Raw genomic sequence first — 16,474 nt, forward strand, 5'->3', positions numbered from 1 at the left:
CTCTGGATTTGAAGTGATTCTCTTTTAGGAAGCATATAGACAGACCTTTTTTTTATTCACTCAGTGACTCTTTATCTTTTGATTGGTGCATTCAGACCATTTGTTTTAGGTGATTATGATAGGTATGTACTTATTGCCATTACAGACTTTAGTTTCATGTTTACCAAACATTCAAGGGTAACTTCCTTACTATCTACGAGACTAACAACTCACATAGCATGCTTTTATAAACACAATGCAAAGGTTCTTTTTTTCTCCTCCTTTTTCTTCCTCCTTAGTTCTTTATATATTAGGTGTCATATTCTCTACTCTTTGTCTATCCCTTGACTGACTTTGCGGTTAGTTTATTTCATTTTGCCTCTGCTTAGTAATTAATTGTTCTACTTTCTTTACTGTGGTTTTATTACCCCTGGTGTCAGCTGTTCAGCCTTAGGAACACTTCCTTCTATCACAGTCCCTCCAAAATAGAGTGTAGAGATGGTTTCTGTGAGCTAAATTCTCCTAACTTTTGTGGGCAATTGATTTTATTTTTTTGCCTTTAGTTAGTATTTGGTTGGTCTGCTTTCTTTGCTGTGATTTTATTTTCTCTGATGATATCTATTTAGCCTTAGGAGTGCTTCTATCTGGAGAAGTCCCTCTAAAATACCCTGTAGAGGTGGTTTGTGGGAGGCAAATTCCCTCAACTCTTGCTTGTCTGGGAATGGTTTAATCCCTCCTTCATATTTAAATAATAATCATGCTGGATACATTATACTTGGTTCAATGCCCCTCTGCTTCATTGCATTAAATATATCATGCCATTCTCTTCTGACCTGTAAGGTTTCCTGTTGAGAGGTCTGATTGTAGCCTGATGGATTTTCCTTTGTAGGTGACCTTTTTTCTCTCTCTGACTGCCTTTAATATTCTGTCCTTGTCCTTGATCTTTGACATTTTAATTATTATGTGTCTTGGTGTTGTCTTCCTTGGGTCCCTTCTGTTGGGAGTTCTGTGTGCTTCCATGGTCTGTCTATTTCCTCCCCCAGTTTGGGGAAGTTTTCAGCAATTATTTATTCAAATACACTTTCTATCCCTTTTTCTCTCTCTTCTTCTGGTACCCCTATAACACAGATATTGTTCCATTTGGATTGGTCACACAGTTCTCTTAATATTGTTTCATTCCTGGAGATCCTTTTATCTCTCTCTGCATCAGCTCTGTGCATTCCTGTTCTCTGATTTCTATTCCATTAATGGCCTCTTGCATCTCATCCATTCTGCTTTTAAGTCCTTCCAGAGACTGTTTTATTTCTGTATTCTTCCTCCCAACTTTATCCGTTAGCTCTTGTATTTTTCTCTGCAGCTCCATCAGCATGGTTATGACCTTTATTTTGAATTTTTTTTCAGGAAGAGTGGTTAAATCTATCTCCCCAGGCTCCTTCTCAGGGGGTGTCTCTGTTATTTTGGTCTTGTCAAATTCTTCTGCCTTTTCATGGCGATAGAGGTAGTCGTGGGCAGTTGGTGTGTGTGTCAGCTGGGAGAACAAAGTACATTCCTGCTTGCCCATCACTTTCTTCTCCTGTGAGAACGGCAACTCCTAGCAGCTTGTGCTGGGCAGCTGCACACCGACGGGACCTCTAAGTCTGGCCTGGATGGCTGCGGAGGTGGCTCTGCATGGCTGCTGTGGGCATGGCTAGCCTCAGGCTGCTGCTCTGCTATGGTGGGGCCACACCAGAGGGGGAACGGGTGGGAGGTTGTTTATCACCATGAGGGGCCTCAGAGGTGTGCTGCTGCCCAGGGGGCTAGGGCAAATGAAGTTCTCCAGGATTCCCAGCTGCTGTGCTGAGTGTGCCGGGACACTTCCGTCCAGCTGTGAGGCTCCTGTCCCTTTAAGACCTTCAAAAAGCACTCACTTTTCTTTTGTCCCTGGGGAGCCGGCTGCAGGGACCCACTCACAGATTTTACTTTTCCATTTCCCTAGTATCCAGCACACCATTGCACTGTGTGTCTGTGCTCCCAGTGCTGATGACTAGGGCTGGGTATTCAGCAGTCCTGGTCTCCCTCTCCCTCCCCACTCTAACTCCTCTCCTCCTACCGGGGAGCTGGAGTGAGGAGTGTGCTCAGAACCCGCCAGGCCGTGGCTTGTATCTTACCCCCGTTGTGAGGCACTGGGTTCTTGCAGATGTAGATGTAGCCTGGCTGTTGTACTGTATCATCTGGTCTCTCTTTTAGGAACAGTTGTATTTGTTGTATTTTCAAAAATATATATGGTTGTGGGAGGAGATTTCTGCTGCCCTACTCACACTGCCCTCTTGCCCGGCCACCTAAATTCTCTTAGCTTTTGCTTATCTGGAGATTGTTTAATCCCTCCTTCAAATTTAAATGATAACATTGCTGGGTAGAGTATTCTTGTTTCAAGTCCCTTCAGTTTCTTTTCAATAAATATATCATGTGACTCCCTTCTGGCCTATAAGGTTTCTGTTGATAAGTCTGATGATAGGCTGATGGGTTTTCCTTTGTATGTGATCTTTTTTCTCTCTCTGGCTGCTTTTAATAGTCTGTCCTTATCCTTGATCTTTGCAATTTTAATTATTATATGTCTTGGTGTTGTCCTCCTCAGGTCCATTGTGTTGGGACATCTGTGCACCTCCATGGCCTGAGAGACTATCTCCTTCCCCGGACTGGGGAAATCTTCAGCAATTACCTCCTCAAAGACACTTTCTCTCCCTTTTTCTCTCTCTTCTTCTTCTGGTACCCCTATAATGTGAATATTGGTCCATTTGGATTTGTCACACATTTCTTTTATTATTCTTTATCTCTAAGATTGTATTTTCTCTCTATGCCTCAGCTTCTTTTTTTTCCAGTTCTCTAATTTCCATTTCATTTACTATGTCCTGTACCTCATCTACTCTGCTTTTCAATCCATCCCTGTATGTTTCATTTCAGATAATATATTTTGTAATGTTTCTATCTGGTCGTAGAAGTCCTCCCTGACATCTTAAATATTTTTCTGTAGCTCCTTGAGCATGTTTATGATTTTTATTTTGAAATATTTCTTAAGAGGTAGATTGGTGATTTCAGTTTCACTTAGCCCTCTTTCTGGTGTTTGAGGGATGTTGGCTTATACCAGATTATTTTGCCTTTTCAGTTTTCTAATGATTACTATGGAATAATAACTTTGTGTAGGTCGCACTCTCTAGTGTCCAGAAGTTCTACTCTGTGAAGCTGCCCAACCCCTGGAGCAGTGCTAAGGGTCACAGGTAAGCAGTGCCAGTGCCTGCTGGGAGGAAAAAGTTTTTCCTTCTTCCTGGCTGCAGGGCCTGCCTCCACTCCAGTGATCACATGGGGAGGAGCCTCTGTGTTATGCCCTCATAGCTGCCATAGGCAGGGCCACACTCCAACTGGTCTGGTGCAATGCCAATGGTGGCAGGTTTGTTATCTGGTGCCAGCCAGGAGGAATTATCAGCAGGCTGTGTATCACAGTCGGGGGCCTTGGTACTGCATTGCCAGCAAGAGGACTTGACCAACTGAAGCTCCTGAAGATTCCCAACTTGCTGGGCTATGTGTGCTAGGTTGATTTTGTCCATCTGTCCTTTCTCCTGAACAGCAAGCTCTGTGTAATATTTGCCTTTTTAGCAGCTCTCTCACTGTTGGGAAGTCTTTCAAAGTTCTCATCTTTCCTTTGTCCCAGAGTGGCCATTGGAAAGCAGTATGGAGGTTCCTCAAAAAGCTCAAAATAGAAATACCATTTGACCCAAGAATTCCACCTCTAGGACTTTACCTGAAGAATGCAGCAGCCCAGTTTGAAAAAGACATATGCACCCCTATGTGTATCACAGCACTTTTTAAAATAGCCAAGAAATGGAAACAACCTAAGTGTCCATCAGTAGATGAATGGATAAAGATGTGGTACATATGCAGAATGGAATATTATTCAGCCATAAGAAGAAAAAAATCCTACCATTTGCAAAAACGTGCATGGAGCTAGAGGGTATTATGCTCAGTGAAATAAGCCAGGCAGAGAAAGACAAGTATCAAAACATTTTACTCATATGTGGAGTATAAGAATAAAGAAAAATACTGAAGGAACAAAACAGCAGCAGACTCACAGAACCCAAGAACGGACTAACAGTTACCAAAAGGAAAGGGACTGGGGAGGATGGGTGGGAAGGGAGGGAGAAGAGGGAAAAGGGGGCATTCCGATTAGCACACATAATGTAGGGGGTTGGGGCATGGGAAAGGCAGTACAACACAGAGAAGACAAGTAGTGATTCTATATCATCTTACTACACTAATGGACAGTGTCTGTAATGGGGTATGTGGTGGGGATTTGATAATGGGGGGAGTCTAGTAACCATAATGTTGCTCATGTAATTTTCATTAATGATACCAAAATTTTAAAAATTGATTATTCTGAATAGTCTAATGTGGCAACTCTAGAAGTCAAATTCTCCAATTTCCCTGTAGCTTGTTGATTATGGTTTCTATGGGGTTTTATTGTTTGATTATTTAGTGACTTCTAAATTATATTTGTAAATTCTGTATTTGTTTTCATGTGTGACTACTGAATGCTGTGTTCCATTAACTTAGTGTTCATTTCTTGTTTTGACAGAGTTTCCACAAAAGCCTGGAATGAAGGTGGGGATGGGAAACCTCTCCCAATCTTTACCAATTGACTCTGCATTAGATACTCCGTAAAAATTTAATCATATCACTTACAATTCTGCTTTAGTATTCACTCCCTACTTATGTAGGGGTTGAAGGTTAACTAAAGGTGAAAACTTAAGTTCTCTTCAAGGAATTTTGGGTGAATGGACAAATAGAAAAACAGAATTGAAAATTTCATTAAAATGACTCAAAAAGATATTTGACTAAGAAGAAGAAAGAATTAGCACACTTGAAGATAGACCAGTAGAGATTACCCAGTTTTCTCATATATATGCCCAGTCTGGCATGCATGCAGCCTTTTCTGTTTAATTGAAATACATTTTACAGAAACATTGTAAAACTTTAAGGTATATAGCATGTTGATTTGGCAAATTTATGTATTGTAATATCATTGCCATTATAGTGTTTGCTAGCAACACTAACCCATCACAGAATTATTTATTTTCCATGGTGGGAATAATTAATATCTAGTCTCATAGCAAGTTAGATGTTTATAATACCAATACCATGTTATTATCTATAATCAATCAGTATATTGGACATTAGCTCTCCAAGACTTTTTCATCTACTTGTTGCAATTCCTATTCCCCCATTCCCCAGCCCTAGTAACCACCATTTTACACTGCATTTTTATGAGTTCTCCTTTTATAGATTCCACATATAAGTGATATCATACTGTATTTGTCTTTTTCTGTCTTACATACCTCAACATAGGTCCCTCAAGGTACATCCATGTTATCACAAACAGGATTTCCTTAATATTCCATTTTGTGTGTGTCTGTGTGTGTATATATACAGATATCATATAGTTACAGATATATAGATACAGATATAGATATAGATACAGATATAGATATATAGATATAGATATAGATATAGATATAGATATAGATATAGATAGATATAGATACCACATCTTTCTCCATTCATCCACTGATGAACACAGGTTTTTTCCATATCTCAGCTATTGTTGAGTCATATTACAACAAACATGGGAGTGTATATAACTTTTCAATATTCTGTTTTCATTTATTTTGGGTATATACAAAAAGAAGGGAATTGCTAGGATATACAGTAGTTCTATTTTTAATTTTTTGAAAAAACTTCATACTATTTTCCATAATAGATGCACCAGTTTACATTCTCAGTAACAATAATCAAGAGTTCCATTTTCTCCATATCCTCACCAAACTTGCTATCTCTTGTCTTCTTGATGTTAGTCATTCTAACAGGGTAAGGTGATATCTCACTGTGGTTTGGATTTGCCTCTTTCTGATGATTAATAATGTTGAACATATTTTCATGTGCCTTTTGGGCATTTTTTATGTCTTTTTTGGAAAAAAATGTCTATTTGGTCTCTATGCACATCTTTTAATCAGATTTTTTTTTGTTATTGAGATGCAGGAGTTCTTTATGGATTTTGGCTATTAACCTCTTATCCAATATATGATTTGCATTTTCTCCTACTCTGTAAAGTTCCTCTTCATTTTGTTGGTTGTTTCTTTTGCTGTGCAGGAGCTTTTAAGTTTGATGTAGTCCCACTTGTTCACTTTTTGTTTTTGTTGCTTTTGCTTTGGTGTCACATCCAAAAAAATTATAGTCAATACCAATGTTGAAGAGCTTCTTCCCCATGTTTTCCTCTAGGAGTCAGGTCTTATGTTTACTTATTTGATCCATTTTGAGTTAATTTTTATTAGTGGTGTAAGACAGGGTTCCAATTTGATTTCTTTGACAAATATTTATCCAGTTTCACAACACCATTATTTGAAGAGACTATCTTGTCTCCATTAGAAGTTTTTGGCTCCTTTGTTGACTATTAGTTGACTTTATGTAGTGAGTTAATTCTGTGATTCTTTTTCTTTTCCATTGGCCTATGTTGTCTATTTTATGGCAGTATCAAATCATTTTCATTACTATAGCTTTGTGTTGTAGTTTGGAATCAAGAAGTATGATGCCCCCAGTTTTGTTCTTTCTTATAATTGCCTTATCTATGACCTTTATGATTGCAGGGTCTTTTTTGGTTCCATGTAAATTTCATGTTTTTTTTTCTATTTCCGTGAAAAATACCATTAGAGTTTTGATAGGGATTGTATTGAACCTATAGTTGGCTTTTGGTATATGGACATTTTAACAATATAAATTCTTATCCATGAACAGGGGTTATTTTTCCATTTGTTTCTTTTTTGATTGGTGTCAACAAAGTCATATAGTTTTCATTGTACATATACTTAACTTTATTGGTTAAATTTATTCTCAGGTGTTTATTATCCTATTATGTATTTGATAGTTTTATTTGTTTCCTTTTCAGGTGTTTCATTATTAGTGTATAGAAAGAAATGCAAATAATTTCTCTATGTTGACTTTAAATCCTGAAACTTTATTGAATTCAATAAAGTTAGTCACAAGAGTTTTTGGATGAGTGTTTGGGATTTTCTACATATAAAATCATACTATCTTCAAATAGTGATCATTTTACTTCTTATTTTCTGATTTGGATGCCTTTTATTTCTTTGTCTTGCTAAATTGCTCTGACTAGGACTTCCAATATTATACTGAATAAGTGGTGAGAATGGGCATTCTTGACTTGTTTCTGATCTTAGATGAGAAGTTTTTAATTTTCACTGTTGAGTGTAATGTTAGCTGTGTTTGTTCTATATGGCCTTTATCATGTTGAGGTATGTTCTTTCTATACCTAATTTGTTGAGGGTTTTTATTACTATAGTATATTTTATTTGTTTTAATGCTTTTCCTGCATCTATTGAGATATTCTCTGATTTTATGTTTCATTCTATTGAGGCATTATATTGATTTGTGTATGTTGACCTTGTTATTCCAGGGATAAATCCCACTTTTAATGCATTCTTCATTTTGGTTTACTAACTGTTTGTTGAAAACTTTTGCATCTTCATCAGGGATGTTGGTCTATAGTTTTCTTTCATTGTACTGTCCTTATCTGGCTTTGATATCAGGTGTTGTAAAATGAGTTTGGAAGTGTCCCTTCCTTTTCAAATTTTTGGATTGGCTTGCGAAGAATGGGCATTAATTTTTATTTAAATATTTGGTTGAGTTTGCCAGTGAAGCTGTTTGGATTTGGAGTTTTTTGTGTTAAGAGGTTTTGATTACTGATTTAATCTCTTTACTCGTTATTGATCTGTTAGTATATACTATTTCTCCTGATTCCATTTTTGTAGTTTATGTTTTTCTAGGAAATTATCCATTTCTTTTAGGTTATCTAATTTGTTGGCATGTAATTGTTCATAGTAGTTGCTTTTGATCTTATGTTTTTCTATATTATTAGTTGTGATGTCTCCTGTTTCACTTCTGATTTTATGTATTTTAGTATTTTCTCTTTTTATAAATTAGTCCAGCTAAAAGGTCATCAATTTCAAGTATCTTTTTAAAAACCAGCTCTTAATTTGTTGCTCTTTTCCATTATTTTTCTCATCTCTATTTCTGTTATTTCCACTCAGATCTTTATTATTTCCTCTCATCTGCAACATTGTACTTTGTTTTTATTTTTATATTTTATTGACATAGAAAGGTTGGGTTTTTTTAGGTCTTTCTAGTCTCTTAATATATGAATTTACTGCTATAAACATCCCTATCAGAGCTGCTTTTGAAACATCCCACTGATTTTTTTTGACCTGCTAGATATTTTATTTTTTTAATTAAAAAAAATTCTTTCAGGAAGATCTGAACACTTTAAAATTAATAAATCACAATCACATATTGCTTTAAAGATTATTTCAAAATGACACATTTCCGAATTAAAGAATCTTTCTATTACAAGTTTACCCAGTAAGTAAAGAATAAACCACAGGGTAGCCCCCTTATGCTAGGAGTCAGGCTGTAATGACAAAGCCCACTGCCAGCAGGTTGTCAGAGAAGTTGTACAAACCCCACACCACTTCAGTAAATTGAAAACACCTTTTTGAGCCGAAGGCATAAAAATGGGGCATTGTCACTGTGTTCAATGAATACGGTCTTTATGACTTATGTGCGGAAGTGCCTTCTGTGAAGTCACGATAATCACAGTCTTATCATCTAGGTAGTTTTCTCTTTCATTGGTAACATCTTTATCAAAATCCAACCAGACTATTTACAAAGAATGTTCAAATCTGGAAGTCAAGAGACACTGTATGTAGCTTTCCACCAGAAAGAAGCCAGCTTATTCCTGTAATTTAGTCATAGTTGTAGAAGGCCAGTGAAATCCAGAGAAAAATGAAATGAAGAATCAAACTGAAAACAGACCATTAAGTGCTCCAGATACAAGTTTTTAAATTATTTATGCATTTTTTAAAACCTTCCAGTGTCATCAGTGAACAGTAGCCATTTTTATACTGATATCTTAACATATATGGGAATGATAGGAAATAAAGTTCTAGTAGTTCCCCTAAGGTACTCCAAAACTTCAAATTATTTTTATTCATGATGATTTGTACTATTGCAGGATGACACGTAGGTGTGAAGCTAATTAAGAGTGGATGGTGGGAACAGAGGCTAGGAGTAATGCACAGACTCTTCTCTTTTACTTGGCTCTCCTAGATATTTTAGACGCCCTTTCAGGGTTCACTGCAAGCTGACTGGCCCTTGTCTCTGGTGGGCATGTTGAGTCCTCCTGTCTGGAGCCCACTAGGATCCTAATATCTGTCATTCTTTCTCCTTGGCAGTCACATATTTCCCCAGAAGCATTTGTGAAGGGTGTGTGAAGTGGATAGAATAACTAGATCCTTCCAAATATATGTCCTTGCTTTCCCCTTAGTGCTTGATTTGACTACTTGTTACAAACTAAAATATGGACTTCTTGACTAGCTCCAGTGCAGAGGTCAGGATCTTCCCAAGGATATTGCCAGCCTACATTTTAATGGTGGCCATGTGGCAAGCCATTACTCATGGCCATTTCGTGCCTGGCGGGGTTAGCCTGATGGTCTGGGTTGTATAGCAGGTGGTGGTTTGTGGTTTCTTTAAACCTGTTTTCTGATCACAAGTCTATTTTCTAGTGAGTTTAAAAGAAAAGGGTTTTCATCAAGGCTACTTGCAAAGGCATTAAGCTCTTCTAGAAGCCATTCTTAACTGGGAATAAACTAAGTCCTATAGAAATAATTAAATCCTACAGAGAAAAATTCGAGTGACTTTTTTCTCAGTTTTCCCAAAGGCGTACCATTCTAGATACATAGGAGAGAAGTTAATTCATCACATAAACAATACCTTAGGGCAGTTGTTCTCGAAGTTGGACCCAGGGACTCCATCACTGTAGTTTCGATGTGCATTTCCCTGATGATTGGTGATGTTGAGCATCTTTTCGTGTTTCTGTTGGTCATCTGGGTGTCTTCTTTGGAAAAATGTGTATCTAAAGTCTTTGCCCATTTTTTTTTGAGAGGGCATCTCTCATATTTATTGATCAAATGGTTGTTAACAACAATAAAATTCTGTATAGGGGATTCAATGCACAATCATTAATCAACCCCAAGCCTAATTCTCAATAGTCTCCAATCTTCTGAAGCATAACGAACAAGTTATTACATGGTGAACAAGTTCTTACATAGTGAATAAGTTCTTACATGGTGAACAATCCCATTAATTTTATATGTTATTTTTCCATTGTCTTTTGTTTTGAGAGTTTTAAAACTTCCGTTTTGATTTCATCTTTGACCCTACATATAACCTTTTTTTTTCTTGAGAGGGCAACTCTCATATTTATTGATCAAATGGTTGTTAACAACAATAAAATTCTGTATAGGGGACTCAATGCACAATCATTAATCAACCCCAAGCCTAAATCTCAACAGTCTCCAATCTTCTGAGGCATAACGAACAAGTTCTTACATGGTGAACAGTGCAAGGGCAGTCATATCACAGAAACTTTTGGTTTTGATCACGCATCATGAACTGTAAACAATCAGGTCAAATATGATTATTCGTTTGATTTTTTATACTTGATTACATATAACCTTTTTGATTCATAAGTATACGTAGGAGTTTTAAAAGTCCATATCACATGTATCTCCTTTTACAACCTCTTCCATCTCAGACTTTATGGTCTGTCTAATGCTTGACAAAACTGTTGTCCCTTTCCCGAAGCTACTGAAGATAATACTTCTACCTTTGAATGCTTTCAGTAAAAGATGTCCAGGATGATGCTTATCCATGGAAATGTTCCCAACTGGGTAAAACAAAGGAAAGTTCTTGCAGTAGTCTATCAGGGAGCTACCAGGTAAACTGAAACCTACAGCTACAATTCTTTGAGAATAAAGCATATATTGCTCCCGCTCATACTAGCAATCTGTACTATGAATGCAGGCTGCCAGCCTCATTGCTACTATGGATCTAGGTTGTAGAAGATATGGTTTTAGGGCAGTTTAAGATGCCATAGCACTCTTGCATTACAAAGTAGCAGCTCTGTTATCATCAGCTTTCCCCTGGTTTTTGTAAATTTTTGATTCTAGAGTTCTGAAAAAGTTGATACTAACAGTTTTGCCTTCTCATTACTTGGTTTGTGAAAGGATGCAGCTCTGGAAGAACTTTTCTCCTAAGTTTTCAATGATTTCAAATCTCTTTTGTTATCTTTAAAAAATAAGATATTTTAAAAGTTTATTAGTAACAACAACAAAATCAAAATTCAATCACACTAGAATTCTGATTTCTATATAATAAAATTATATGCTTAATGATGTTTTATTAAATGATTTAGTAAAAATATTGGAGAATTATGGAAATCTGGATAAGAGAAAAATTCAGTAAAAGTCTTGCTGTCTTTTTACTAAGATTATCTTCAAGTTGAATATCTAGCTCTATGTCTGACTGATGTTAAAGAAATTAGCAAACATCTTTTTACAGTTTCTCACTTTTCTGCTTTGCTTAGACCACTTAGTATTTTAATCTATCCAGATAAAATTCAGTTGTCTCCTTTCATGTGAGTATGTTTTTCAACATTAATGCACAAGTAGCAATTACATATCATTCAAACTATCTATTATCCATTATTATTTCTATAATCATGGCTTTGCAGGAATCTGCATTAATCATAATATTGCTGTGTTAAAACAAACTTGTTTTGTTAACTATTTCCTTAAATTATATTTAATAAATACTTTTAGTAACATCATCTACTTCTAGTATTATACTTTATGATTTTTTTTTTACTTTATGATGTTTTGTTATCACTTTATGGAAGAGTGTGGGGAAAATAGGTATTGAACTTCTTAGAACAATACTAGTATAAGTATATATAAATCAAAACTGCCTAAAAACTTTCTCCTTGGAAACTGAACAATTGTATTCTTCTTAACTTTCAGAAAATTAGGAGAATTAACATAATAATGCAAAATTGAGAACTTATCACCAAGAATATAAGATTTACAAGGGGGGAAACCTAGTTTAACAATTTTAACAATATTATACTCTCCCTACTTGAGAGGGTAGAAATGCCTAACATTTATTGAGTATCACATTTAACCTTCACAACAACTTTAGAAGGTAGATATTACTATAATTGTTTTACCTGAAGAAGCCATGGTTTTTAAGTGTCATATAACTTGACAAAATCATATACTACTATATGGCAGAACCACATTATCAGACATGGGTTGATTCGAAACCAGTGCTCCTTCTAACACACAGTATTGAGTTCTCTAGGTCACATAGAAACAATTATTCTGCTCTGATAATGTCATTAAGATTCTACTTTGTTATCATTTGTCCACTTTTACCCCCTCCTCTAAAAGTCATAAAAAGAATAAAGACTTTAAGTTACCTCTGATAAAGATCTCCACTATACACCCTATGGATTTTGTGCCATAGCCACACCAAGCTCTGCAAATACAGATAGTCATGTAAAAATAAATTGATCATTATAGCTCTATTTTATCTTTTGCATATGGATGTATTCATTTATTCTTGGAAATAAGAGACACATCTTCAGATTTATTAGTGAAAGATACTTTATTGGTTGTAATTTAAATTATCAGGTTCTGTAGAACAGTGTCAGTACTGCTTTCTCATTTTCATCTCACTCTTAGTGCTGTGCCTCACTACTGATCACAAGATAAGATAGTAATTTAGTGATTCAAACTCTTATACTTTATGTGCTCTTTTTCAAACTATTTTTCCATTAAACTTAAGAACCCTGTTCACCTTCAGTATCCATATACTTCCAATTTGCTTTTGAGCCAAATGGTTTATGACTGTTATAGTACATTCCACAATTATTATGAATGTGAAAGAGTCTAATAGCCAAATTACATCACTTTTTTGTTTCTGTCAGGCTATAAACCTATGTCATTGTTAATTTATGATAATAGCACTGTGTAAGTAAAATAAATAATACATGCTATTGAATACCAGAGCCATTAAAGATAATAGTTACCACTTCCCTTCAATAATTGTTGACACTTGGCTTGAGATAGAAAATTTATAGTTGTGCTAGTATTTACCACAAGAGACAGTACATATATTGCCAAGATTTCATGTCTTTTACACTATGTGAGGACCATTGAATGTTATCAGAGGCAACATATGTCTTCATGTATTTATGAGAATATGAGCTCCTTTTCTTATAAATAAATCTAGGAAGGCTATACAGTAAATATGTTTCACTGTAGGCCAAGTCATACATACTATACCCTACGGAATAGTTTTCATAATGGACCTACTTAAAGTTGTCTCTTTTATAAGTGCCTGAAGATTTATGAATGTACAATTAAAAATTTACCTTAAGGATTCTAGATGACCTTAAGGGAATTTGGATGAGAAGACATAACTCCTTTTCTATAAAAAGTCACTATCAATTTTTAAAATGAAAACTACTACCGAACATTCTTCCTCTTTCTCAAATATGATTTTGTATTCAAAGCCATCACCTGGGGAAAACATTCTTAGAACCTTGAGGATAAAGTGGAAAGAGCTCTTTCATTTTTAAAATTAAGTTATATTTATTTTTATTCTATTTCTGTGTATTTACCTGGAAAACAAAGCTATCTCACAATGATATTTACTAAACTTTTTAGTTCAATTTTAAACTAAAGTGTTGGTAAATATCTTCATTTCCAAAATTATGTGCAGTGAGTTCTTGATAGGTACAGAAATTGATCTTTGCTGTTAAATTTAATATCAGAAAATTTTGAATTTTGACATATCAAGATCAAGAAAATTTTTGTCTCCAAACATAAAGATTGTATAAATTTCAGGAATTATATCACAAGAGATAATAAACTGCTAGTATTTCTAGAAGAAAAATGAAAAAAATATTATAGGTCTTAGTGACCAAGCTGTGTAAAACAAGTTTTATTTTGACTATATCAAGCCAATGAATTTCTGTTTATGAGTTATTTTTCTAAAGAGTAAGCTCTCTGAATCTGATATTCAAAAGTATGACATAAATGACCATATTTCTCAAAATAATACCTACTTAAGGGGAAAATTTAGGCTCATGGCCTACTTTTGAAATATCAAATAAAAGTAACCTATTGAAGGAAATGGCATTTTTTCCCTTGCACTTATTTGTGTTGTGACATTAGTGTCAAAGTGAAACTTCATTATTCATTATTCTTGCTCATATTTTACTCCTCTCTCATTTTCTAGAATTCAACTTGTAAGATACCTGAGTGATGACAAGATTGTGAGATTCAGAGGTATCATGAACTCTCAATGACAAGCAAAACTCACAGCAAAAGTTAAAGGAAAAGCAGAGCCACAACCATTCTTCAGATCCAAATACGATCATGGATAACAAGCATCACAGAAATGCCAGCCAAAAAATTTCCATCTGTAAGAGTCATTGCAAGGACTATAGATACCTACAGAGTTTCCAGAGTTTTGGGTCTCAAATGAATCCTATTCATCTCCTAAGTGCTGATGATTATACCTCTGAAGTCTCAGCACCTGTCTGTCACCCCACCTCCATGAGCCTTTGGTCTGTTGTCTGCCCCAAGATTCACAGAAATAACACATATTCTTTGGACTGCAATATATTCCAAATGTTTCACAGAAATCAATAATTCTCCTTTTCATAAATACTTCATATATTCTGATGATAATACAGACCCTGATTCTCCTTTTCATCTCCAAATTATCTTGGATTCTAAATATTTTATGAGCCCTAAATTTATTAGACCCCACAAGACTTCTTGGAACAGCTCTTTATCTCAGTCTCTGTATCCTAATAATCCTGTGGGCATCTGCTGTCCTATACACCAGGAAGATTCTAAATATTCATTGGTTTCAATTTCTTATTTACACTGTGAAAATTGCTCAGCTCTCCAAAATCTCATAAGCTCTACTGTTACCTGTACATTACCCATGAATCCTCAAAATTCCATGGGCCACCATAGTACCACTGACCCCAAAAATTTAATCAACACCAGCAATGTTGCTGGTCTTGTGAGTGAGGGCAAGTTCAATCTTACTGCCAATCTGGACAATGAGCCTAAACTGGTCAGTACTGCCAATCTAAAAAATAAGGTAATGCCAAAGACAAGCCTCTTCTCAAAGATGAGACAGACCATGATGATTAGACAGACTGTGAAGATGAGAATGATGCTGAAGATGAAACAGACTCTGAAGATGAAAACAAAGCCAAAGATAAGAAAGATCCCAAAGATATGTCTGAGTCTGATGACACTGATCCCAAAGACAGCAATGCTGAAAATGATGCAGACACAAATAATGGAGCCTAGTGGCGATGCTAACCCTCCAAGTGAAGCTGATTCCAACATAGATGGTGACTGCAGCAATTGAACTGACTCCAGCAATAAACCTGACACTAACATTGATAATGCCACAAACAGTGATACTAACTCCAAACACAGCACTGATTCTGAGGGAAAACACACCAACAATTCAGACAATGCCTCTGACCTAAACAGTGGTGTTATTCGAGACTGTGCTGCTGACTCCAACAATGGCATTAATCCAAACTATACCTCTGGGCTACAAAGTAGAACTGGCCTGGACTACACTTCTGGCCCCAGCAATGCCACAGGTCATGCAATGATATTTGCCCCAACAATGGACCTGGGCTCCAACAACATCAGGCCTGGCTCTAATATCAATGGATCTGGCCTCCAAAACAATGCCCATCATCCCCAAAATATCACATTAGGTCCCAATAACCCTGGTTCCAGTAGCAATAGCTCTGGCCCTAACATTAGTGGCCTTGGCCCCAGCCATAGCCCTGAACACAACGACAATAGCACTGACCTTGACAATAATAACCCTGGCCTTTAAATTGATGCTCACTCTAACTATAATGTCAGGCTTAGTGATGCTACTAGTCACAATAGTGCTATTAGTCCTAACAAGGATGCCAACTCCAACTATGATATAAAACCCACCAGTGCTGCTTGCCACAACTCTGCAACTGTCTCAAACCATGACTCAGATATTGACTCTGACCCAGGATTTACCCATGTAGTAGGTTCTAGCTTTGTAGTCCACCCCAACTATATTGCCAGAAACAGTTCTGCTGTCACCATAGCTAATAACAGCTAGCATTGTCAGTGTCACTGACACCAGCAATACTACTGTTTGCGCTGGTACTATTAACCTTAGCTATACTGCTGGCACTGACTATGCCTCAGACAGTAACCATGACCCTAGATTTACTCATGTTGTTGGCTCCAACTTTGTCATCAATCCCAATTATGTCATAAATACTCATAACGGTCGTAAGTCTACTAGTACCAGCAATATTAATAGTTTCTCTGAGCCTGAATTGGAAATAGGTCCCAGTTCTCCTATTCCTAATATTGTTTATGGTAATTACCCCACTTTTGCATTAACTATACTTTTACTTCTGAAAATGTAACCATCCCTGGATTTTCTGATCCATCTAAGC

The 16,474-nt window shown here is 36.2% G+C and overlaps 1 pseudogene; it reads left to right on the forward strand.

Moving 5' to 3' along the window:
* Window positions 1-15,864, forward strand: part of LOC108396211 (uncharacterized) — a 168,003-nt pseudogene extending 152,139 nt beyond the window's left edge.
* Window positions 15,865-16,474: the final 610 nt, after the last annotated feature.

Source organism: Manis javanica, chromosome X, assembly GCF_040802235.1.
Source record: "Manis javanica isolate MJ-LG chromosome X, MJ_LKY, whole genome shotgun sequence".
NCBI lineage: Eukaryota > Metazoa > Chordata > Mammalia > Pholidota > Manidae > Manis > Manis javanica.